Below are 11705 nucleotides of genomic sequence, written 5' to 3' on the forward strand. Positions count from 1 at the left end.
TTTGACAAAAACCGTAAAGTACAATTCTCCAAGACACTTTCACACTTATCTCAGATCTACGGAGTGTTACAGCTCTGTTTAGTCTAATTATGTTCAACACCATAACCATGTAGTCTTTGAGGGGCAACTTCTGTGACCTTCGGCAAGTGACAAACCCTCCCCCAAATTTCCTCTCCTGAAAATGTTCGACGTGGCAGATCATTTTCAGTTTTATTTTTCTAAATGCTTGTTTCATTTTTCTGAATTCGTGATCCATAGGCAAGAACTGACGATGACAATCAAACCATGAATTCTTGTGGCCATGTTTTAAAGTTAATTCTTTACTATTTTCCATGCAATGAGGAAAAGCAAGCTTTCCAGCAGTCATCCAACCAGACAACATCCCATGCGCAAGAAAATCGTTAATAGTCTACATCAAAGAAGCACACATATTGAAATTGCTCTTAGTTGATACATCATATGTCACTACACCTTCACACCACAGTTGTTTTAACTCATCAATAAAAGGTTGATATAGACATCAATCAAAACTTTTGGATTACGGGGACTAGGGAGAACACAATTTAGGAATATTAGGGACTTGTCATCCACATCTCAGGCGGTATATTATATGGAGTAAGAAATTATCATGAATCAATTTGGCATCATGAATCAATTTGGCCAAGTTGTGCAGGCACTTACCTTTTCCACCTCGGTAAGCAAGCCCTCAACCCAACGATAAATAAGGACATAAGTAAAGAAATCGAGCAAGCAGAAAAGAATAAATATGTAAGTCTCACAATAATATATAATAGAAATAGTGCGGAATAAGGAAATTACCCCCAAGGTCTAGTCTAAGTCGTACAAGAGCATCTAAAGGAAATAAATACAAGTCTGGAATGATATAATAATACATCAATATATATATGTCTCAGGGTAGAAAAGTAAGACATAATGATAAGAGGAGTCTTCAAGGCGACGAACGAGTTGTGCTCACCCTGGAAACTCGGTGCTAAGCTGAAGGCGACTGTCAGCCACAGGGGTTGGAGGAAGACCTAACCTGGTACTCTGTATTCTTAAAAGAATGTAGTAAGTCCAGATCAGTACAAAACCATAGTACTGGTAGTTATCCTAGGCCGACTAAGTATAGCTAACATAATTAAGACAATAAAGCAAATAGGCAGATAAGCCAACAAGTATAAGTCAAACATAATCGAAGCCAAGTACACGTCATCGCCTAAGTAGAGCATCTAATCCCAAATGTGCCAAGTCTCAATGTTTTTAATCCTAATCCAATATCATAAGTAAACACTAAATCATTTCAATGTATGTTGTGATGCAATGCGATGCAATAATGTATGTATGCAATGTAGTGCCATGCAAATGATGTGTACACATGCACTCCGGATTGAAATATCAACATCTCGGTAGCACAATCCAAGGTGACTCACGAAGTCTAAGTGTCACTCATCTCGGATCTTTGCCCAACAGACAGATAAGACCTGGATCTTTTCCCACGGGGGTTCTCACCGCCACCACCCTGGGGGACCCACGGAGTCCATGCACTCACTCAATCCACGATTTCGGAACTAACATCGGATATCAGACTCTCACGTCACTCTCATTTAAAAACCTAGCCCAGCTCATCACAATGTTTCATCAAGTACCAACAATGTATCAACAATATATCTTGAGAGTGCATGCAATGCATGCATAAACACGAATAATCATATCAATATCACAAGTACCAATAAAGGGGTACACCAACAATATTTCAGTATCACAAGTACCAATATAGGTACGCCAACAATATTAAGAAAAACTACACAAGTCATGTAGATCTCTATCCTCGTATCAACGTCACCCGTAAGTTGCTACAATATCATAATCAAGAAGGAATAACAAATTCCAATATCTACTAACAGCTCGCGGCATCAATCCAACACAATAGAACAATCAAGTCATAACATAACGGGGTGGCTAGCCCCATTCACACAATACGGCCCAACCTATGACAATATCAAACCCAACTTCATACCCGATTGTTTGCATGATTTCTCCGATAATATCATCTAAATATATGCTTCGCTACAAAAAGTCTCACCAAGGGTAAGCCATAACCTACTTGGATGGCCGAACAGCAACATCAATCAATCACTCTTTAGCCTTGCCCTTCCGCTGAGCCTCAATATTAAAGAAGTCTAGGCATATTCGAAATCTAGATTAGAAATCCAGAAGAACGATATTTATATTGCTATCATTCAATTTAGGTCAAATCTAACCCTAGAATTTGGGAAAATGGGGCCCACAAGGTCAATACGGGAAATTCAGGAGCAAAATATCAAATTAAGCACTAGGTGATCATAACCCAACAACTAATTGCTAATTTAAATCATGGATTGTCACGACCCGTCTAGAGGGCCGCGACGAGCACCCGGTGCTAGCCTACTCGGGCACCCCTTAACTCACTTTTATGCTTACATCTAGGTGAGCCATATAATTAAACAAATAAATCTATTCGTTCATCATACCAGTCCCATTGGACGATAATGCCTTTATATAATTATTGGCATCTATGCCACATCAACGTACATGAGCCGAGAAGGCTATCAAAATGATATATAAAATATGGGCCGAAAAGGCCAGACATATCTAACCATATACGAGTGACTACGAGCCTCTAAGAAGAGTATAACATAACACATAAGCGGGACAGGACCCCGCTATGCCCATAATATGTACACAAAAGAATAAGTACCCAAAGCTATGGCTCCGAATGAAATGGAGCTTCGCTATGTAATCACTGAGAATGTAGCTACGAATCAACTCTGTCTCCCTGGCCACCTGTGGGCATGACGCAGCGTCCACAACAAAAGGACGTCAGTACGAAGAATGTACTGAGTATGTAAAGCATATTCAATATCAATATAGAAGCATAAATAGCAACATAAGAAATAGCATAGGATGGGAGATGGCAATATCATCGTCATATGCACTTACTTGCCTTTCATAGGAACTTTCCATTTCTAATACGTATTTGTGTACACACGTCACTATCCGTATTGCACCATAATACCCGTACCATATTTGTGGTCGTATTCGTATACATGCCCTTATTCATGTTCATATACATGGTCATATCATATTCGTATTCATATCATATACATAATCATTTCATACACATAGCATTTACATAGCATACCCGACCACGTAGGATCGGTGTTTCATGTACCCGACCAGATATAGGCTCGGTGATCATACATACCTGGCCAACCAAGGCTCAGTGTTACACGTAACTGGCCCTACCAAGGCTCAGTGTTATCCATACCCAACTGCAGTGGTGTGCGCGCGTTACGTAAATATACATACATATACATCTATACATATACTACCCGGCCATATAAGCTCAGTGTTCCATAATAGTAATACATATACACAATAGCTCATAAGCATCTTTACTTTTAACCCCATTATCATAGTCGTCATCGTTATTATCATTATAGCCATCATCAATACCATTTTCACTATCATCATCATTCATTTCATCTACCTTAATAAGCCTACTCATCATGCGAGGAACATAGTACAATCGTAGCGTATCAAGAATCATGAGCTTACAAGCTCGGAAGATCAAATCATTTGAAAGACAACATACTCGTATAGAGGATTTAGATGTTTGGCCAAAGAACCATGCCTTATGAAAGAAGGGTTAGCCTTGTATACCTTTCCGTTCGACCATTTATCTCTTGTACGTTCCCCTTCAAGAATCGTGTTTCTACCTTCATTAAAGTCATACTATCATTATAATCGATAACTAGCATCTATGACTAAAACTAGAGAGAATCGTACAGCATCTCCTCCATAACGTATCTCATCTCCCAAACGTCAATAATAAATTCACGATGCCATAATAATAGCCATTACTCATTCACATTATCCATAACAATGGCCATAACACACACGATGTCCATTTACCTACATTGTTCATCTCATGTTCTCAACATCATTTATATCGTATTTACATCACAATACATCAAGACCCATAGCTCAATTCATACTACTTCTCAAAATGACAGTATTCCATATTCATGACTCAATTTTCTATACCCTTCTACAATCCAAGTATTTCAACTCTTAACTCCCTTAAAGAACATAGAAATATCATGAATCTTACCTTAAATGTTGTAGGAACAATCTTTAGCTGATAATACTCCACTTTGAGCAAAACCCTAGTTTATCTCCATTTGGATTTCTTGACCTTGGATGATCTTGATGGTTTACTTGCACTTGATTCCCTTGATTTATGTTATTGATCACCAAATATCCTTGAATTCTTGTGGAATTTATGTAGAGAGATATTCTAGAGAGAATGGGTGTGATGTATAAGTGAAATGAAATAAGCCTTGGTCCCCTTATTTAATGACTTAAAAATCTGTTTTGAAGTGCCCAGTGGTCGTAAACTTGGTTTACGGTCCGTATTCCAGTTTACGGACCATCCTTCGTGGTCGTATTTAATCATATTAGAACCAGAAACTCAAACTGAGATGTGGTGATTTACGGACGCAGTTTAGGGGCCGTAAACTACTTTACGGTCCGTATTTTGGGTCTTTTTTAACCATTTGCTCATTTGGCAGAAAGTTGAAGTTTTGGAAGCCAAAATGCGACATGGCAGTTTACGGACCGTATACCACTTTACAGTCCATATTCCACTTTACGACCAACTGGGCAGAATGCAAACTTGCAACTTTTCACATTTTAAAAACCTGTAATTATTCATTACGGAGCATAACCTCTCTCTTATTGCGATTGCCTTCGGAATCTCACTTAGGGTCGTCAAATGTTATTTCTTACTCGTGGAAACGTCGTACACTCGTACTCATCACTAGTTCATTCACTTGCGTACCAACGGAAGATTTTTCCGAGGTGTAACATTCTTCCCCCCTTAAGAACATTCATCCTCGAATGTTAAAGTCTCCGGGGATTCTATAAAAATTTCACCAGAGTTTCCCCTATAATATGGCACTACCATCCTGTCACAACAACTCATAATATCGATGTCTCACAGGGCCACAACACAATAGCATACAAGTTTTGCCACACACGACCCAAAAATCATAAAAAGGAAGACATACATACCTTAAAATCTTGACGTCTCATCTTGGACTTCCTGCAAGGGCTGAAATAAATGAGGGTATTTGGATCGCAAACTTTCTTCCGCTTCCCATGTCATTTCTTCTCGTTTACTGCTTCTCCATAAAACTTTAACTGAGGCCACTTCTTTGTTTCTAAGCCTCCGTACTTGCCTATCTATTATGGCAATGGGTATCTCTTCATAAGATAACATTTCGGTCACATGTACAGCACTTATTGGCGTGATCTTAGTAGGATCTCCTACACACTTCCGAAGCATCGAGACATGGAAAACCGGATGGACTGATTCCAAATCCGGAGGTAGATCTAATTCATAGGCTACCTTGCCCACTTTTCGTACAATCTCATAAGGCCCAATGTATCGGGGACTAAGCTTCCCCTTTTTGCCAAACCTCATCACACCCTTCATAGGCGACACTTTCAAGAATACCCAGTCTTTCACTTTGAACTCCAAGTCTCTTCGACGATTATCCGCATAGGACTTTTGTATGAGCTTAACTTTCTCTACGGCTTGCTGGACCAAATCTGGCCCTATCAATTTAGCCTCTCCTGTTTCAAACCACCCGATTGGGGATCTACACTTTCGCCCATATAAAGCTTCATACGGTGCCATTTGAATGCTAGAATGGTAACTGTTATTGTAAGCAAATTCAATGAGTGGCAAATGATCATCCCAATTTCCTCCAAAATCTAGCATACATGCTCGTAACATATCTTCAAGAGTCTGAATAGTACATTCAGCTTGTCCATCGGTCTATGGATGAAATGTCGTGCTAAGGCTCACTTGGGTTCCTAAACCCTCTTGGAACGACGTACAGAAATTAGCTGTAAACTGAGTCCCTCTATCGGAGATAATAGATACTGGAACACCATGGAGTCTCACTACCTCCTTAACATATAGCTTTGCATAATCTTCTGCCACATACGTCGTTCTGACGGGTAAGAAATGAGTTGACTTTGTCAGTCTATCCACAATCACCCATATGGAATCATACTTACGTCGAGAACGGGGTAAGCCTGAAATGAAGTCCATGTTAATCACTTCCCACTTCCAAGTTGGGATTTTTATTGCTAGCAACAATCCACCCGGCTTTTGGTGCTCGATTTTCACTCGCTGGCAATTTGGACATTGAGCTACGAATTCCGCGATATCTTTCTTCATTCCATTGCACCAATATATAGACTTAAGGTCATGATACATTTTCGTCGCTCCGGGGTGGATAGAGTAGCGGGAACAATGGGCTTCCCTCATTATTTGGTCGCGTAAGTCTGCCACATCGGGAACACATAACTTGCCTTGACAGCGGAAAACTCCGTCTCCTGAAATATCAAATGATGACTCCTCTTTCTGGGGGAGTGTATCTCTGTACTACATTAGCATGGAATCTTTGTATTGTCACTCTTTCACTTCTACTACTAACGACGAGACTGCTGAATTCTGAATAGTAGCTCCCCTGCTACCTGAGTCCACCACTCGAACTCCTAGGCTAGCTAACTGCTAGAGCTCATGGGCCATTCCCCTCTTCTCTGGTCGTACATCACATAAACTTCCCATCGATCTGCGGCTAAGAGCATCAGCTACGACATTTTCCTTTCTAGGGTGATACAAAATATCGACATCATAATCCTTTAGCAGTTCCAACCATCATCGTTGCCGCAAATTCAACTCTTTCTGCTTGAAGATGTATTGGAGACTCTTATGATCTGTGTAGATATCCACATGGACACCATATAAATAATGTCTCCATATCTTTAATGCATGAACCACTGCGGCCAATTCTAGATCATGGGTCGGATAAGTCGTCTCATGTTTCTGCAATTGCCTTGAAGCATACGCAACCACTTTACCATGTTGCATCAATACACAGCCTAGCCCAACACCTGAAGCATCACAATAAACAACATATCCTTCCAATCCCTCTGGGAGTGTCAAGACTGGGGCAGAAGTAAATCTATCCTTCAACTCTTGGAAACTACGTTCGCAAGCATCTATCCATTGAAATTTAGTTGATTTCTGGGTCAATGTTAATCACTTCCCACTTCCAAGTTGGGATTTTTATTGCTAGCAACAATCCACCCGGCTTTTGGTGCTCGATTTTCACTCGCTGGCAATTTGGACATTGAGCTACGAATTCCGCGATATCTTTCTTCATTCCATTCCACCAATATATAGACTTAAGGTCATGATACATTTTCGTCGCTCCGGGGTGGATAGAGTAGCGGGAACAATGGGCTTCCCTCATTATTTGGTCGCGTAAGTCTGCCACATCGGGAACACATAACTTGCCTCGACAGCGGAAAACTCCGTCTCCTGAAATATCAAATGATGACTCCTCTTTCTGGGGGAGTGTATCTCTGTACTACATTAGCATGGAATCTTTGTATTGTCACTCTTTCACTTCTACTACTAATGACGAGACTGCTGAATTCTGAATAGTAGCTCCCCTGCTACCTGAGTCCACCACTCGAACTCCTAGGCTAGCTAACTGCTAGAGCTCATGGGCCATTCCCCTCTTCTCTGGTCGTACATCACATAAACTTCCCATCGATCTGCGGCTAAGAGCATCAGCTACGACATTTGCCTTTCTAGGGTGATACAAAATATCGACATCATAATCCTTTAGCAGTTCCAACCATCATCGTTGCCGCAAATTCAACTCTTTCTGCTTGAAGATGTATTGGAGACTCTTATGATCTGTGTAGATATCCACATGGACACCATATAAATAATGTCTCCATATCTTTAATGCATGAACCACTGCGGCCAATTCTAGATCATGGGTCGGATAACTCGTCTCATGTTTCTGCAATTGCCTTGAAGCATACGCAACCACTTTACCATGTTGCATCAACACACAGCCTAGCCCAACACCTGAAGCATCACAATAAACAACATATCCTTCCAATCCCTCTGGGAGTGTCAAGACTGGGGCAGAAGTCAATCTATCCTTCAACTCTTGGAAACTACGTTCGCAAGCATCTATCAATTGAAATTTAGCTGATTTCTGGGTCAACTTTGTGAGCGGTGCAGAAATAGAAGAAAAGCCTTCAACAAACCTCATGTAATAACCTACTAAGCCCAGAAAGCTACGAACCTCCGTAGGAGTTGTGGGCCTTGGCCAAGTCTTCACGGCCTCAATCTTTTGACTATCCACTCGAATACCATCGGCTGCAACCATATGCCCCAGAAATGCAACTGAGTTCAACCAAAACTCACATTTGGAAAACTTTGCAAACAACTCTCGAGTTCGAAGAACTCCAAGGACAGTACGCAAATGATCCGCATGTTCTGCCTTGGATCTAGAATATACCAAGATATCATCAATAAATACGATCACAAATAAATCCAGGAAGGGCCTAAACACATTGTTCATCAAATTCATAAATACTGCCGGCGCATTAGTTAGCCCAAATGACATCACCCGGAACTCGAAATGACCATATCTTGTTCTGAAGGCTGTCTTAGGGATATCTTTATCCCTAACTCTCACTTGATGATACCCGGACCTCAAATCAATATTTGAAAACCATTTGGCGCCTTGTAATTGATCAAATAAATCATCAATCCTCGGAAGAGGATATTTATTCTTAATCGTCACCTTATTCAATTGACGATAATCAATGCACATTATAAAGAAGCCGTCTTTCTTTCGAACGAACAATACGGGCGCTCCCCACGGGGATGAACTAGGCCTAATAAAGCCTTTATCAAGCAAATCTTTCAATTACTCCTTCAACTTCTTCAATTCTGCAGGTGCCATTCTATAAGGAGGAATAGATATAGGCTTAGTGTCTGGCAACACGTCAATGGCAAAGTCAATCTCCCGCTCGGGAGGAAGGCCTGGAAGCTCTTCCGGGAACACATCCGGAAATTCATTTACTACGGGAACTGACTGAAGGTTTGGCGATTCAGCTTCCATAACTTGAACTCGCACTAGGTGATAAATACATCCCTTTGTGACCATCTTCCTTGCCTTTAGATAGGAAATAAACCTACCTTTTGGTGAAGCCGTATTCCCTTTCCATTCTAAAACTGGTTCTCCCGGAAACTGGAAATGAACCATCTTCATTCTACAATCAACATTGGCATAACAAGAAGCCAACCAATCCATGCCCATAATGACATCAAAGTCTATCATTTTTAACTCATGCAAGTCAACCATGGTACGACGGTCAAAAATCACAACTACACAATCTCTATATACTTGGCTAGCTATTACCGATTCACCCATGGGTGTAGACACCTCAAAAGGTTTGGTCGACTCCGGCTCGATTTTAAATCGACTTGTAATATATGGAGTAACATAGGACAATGTGGATCCCGGATCAATCAAAGCATACATATCATGAGAGAATACTGATAATATACCTGTGACCACATTAGGAGAAGACTCAAGATCTTGGTGTCCAGCCAAAGCATAAATACGGTGCTGAGGACCGCTAGAACTGGGAGCTCTCCCTCTGCCTCTACCATGGACAATTGGCGCATGTGGACCTGGCCCCATAGAACGTATAGAAGATGAAGATCCGGCTACTGACCCTGATGGCGGTCCTACCCCTACCATGAACCGAGGGGTAATCACGCATGATATGGCCTGGCCGACCACATGAATAGCAACCATCGGTACTCGATCGACATTAACCCCAATGCAACTTTCCACACTGGGAACACCGTGGTACGGGCGGACTTGCCTGACCCGAATCACCTCTAAACTGGGACCCTGAAGAACTCGGACTTAGCCCCGCACGAGCAGATCTATCAAATCTCTGGCCTGAAAACCGTGGAGGTGCACTGGTCATAGAGTAGCCTGAATGCCCGGAAGACTGCTGCCTGTGCCCACCTCTAATCTCACTCATCAGACCCGAAGATCTGGCCCTCTTGCTATGGCCCCTATCTTTCTCACGTTCCCTTCTTTGCTGTTGTAGGCTTTCTTCTAAGTTTTGAGCATGGGCCTGAATGCGTGCAATATCCATACCGTCCTAAAGGGACGCAGTCAAACATCTATCCATCAAGTGTGGCCCTAGGCCTTTTACAAATCGGTGCACTCGGTCTCCCATATCCGCTACCATGGCTGAAGCATACCTAGCCAAGGAATTGAAACAGAGACTGTACTCTAGATCACTCATACTACATTGACTCAAATTTAAGAACTTATCGGCTCTAGCTCGCCGAACTTCTGGAGGCATGTAATGTCGGAGAAAAGCATCAACAAACTCTTGCCATACCGGGGGAGGTGCATTGGCTCCCCGTGAAGCCATCCAGACTTCATACCATTGGATCGAGATATCTCTCAATCTATATGACGCTAACTCCACCGATTTAGTGTCCGAAGCATGTATCAATCGAAGTGTCCTCAACATACCATCAGTGAAATCCTGAGGGTCCTCTTTCGGCTTTGACCCAAAGAATTCTAAAGGGTTTGAAGTAATGAAGTCACGGGCCTTTGCACTAACAGCCCTATCACCTTGCCCTAAACTTTTCCTCTGAGTCTGGGCCGCAACTAATTGAGTCAGCAAATTAATGGCCTCTTTCACATCTTGGCCCGAAGCATCCGGTGGGGGAGCTGGAGGTGCTGGAGCTAAGGCGGAGGCTCCCTCACGCTCCTCTAATATAGGCACTGAACGGGAGGACTGGAATTGAGCCGCACTCTGGGACTCACCTTCCTCTACTACTGGTGGTGGTGCTTTTTCAGCCCGCTTTTCTACCACCGTCTTGCCCTTTTGGGCAGCTGTAGCTTTCCTCTTTCTAGGCATTTTTGAAATACACAACGCACGATTAAGGAACAAGAATTTCTTATATCATAGCTCTATCGCACGATACTTATGAAGAAAGAAGGTCATTCGTTCCTAAATTGTCTGCAACTTCTTGTTTATAAGTGTGGCGCGCAACACACCCATAACCAAGACTCTACTAGACACGGCTCGTAGACACACCCTAGGACTGAACTGCTCTGATACCACTTTTGTCACGACCCGTCTAGAGGGCCTCGACGAGCACCCGGTGCTAGCCCACTCGGGCACCCCTTAACTCACTTTTATGCTTACATCTAGGTGAGCCATACAATTAAACATATAAATCTATTTGTTCATCATACCAGTCCCATTGGATGGCAATGCCTTTATATAATGATTGGCATCTATGCCACATCAACGTACATGAGCCGACAAAGCTATCAAAATGATATACAAAATATGGGCCGACAAGGCAAGACATATCTAACCATATACAAGTGACTACGAGCCTCTAAGAAGAGTATAACATAACACATAAGCGGGACAGGACCCCGCTATGCCCATAATATGTACACAAAAGAATAAGTACCCAAAGCTATGGCTCCGAATGAAATTGAGCTCCACTATGTAATCACTGAGAATGTAGCTACGAATCAACTCTGTCTCCCTGGCCACCTACGGGCATGATGCAGCGTCCACAACAAAAGGACGTCAGTACGAAGAATGTACTGAGTATGTAAAGCATATTCAATATCAATATAGAAGCATAAATAGCAACATAAGAAATAGCATAGGATGGGAGATGGCAATATCATCGTCATATGCACTTACTTGCCTTTCAT

The sequence above is a fragment of the Lycium barbarum genome, chromosome 5, assembly GCF_019175385.1.
Source record: "Lycium barbarum isolate Lr01 chromosome 5, ASM1917538v2, whole genome shotgun sequence".
Classification (NCBI taxonomy): domain Eukaryota; kingdom Viridiplantae; phylum Streptophyta; class Magnoliopsida; order Solanales; family Solanaceae; genus Lycium; species Lycium barbarum.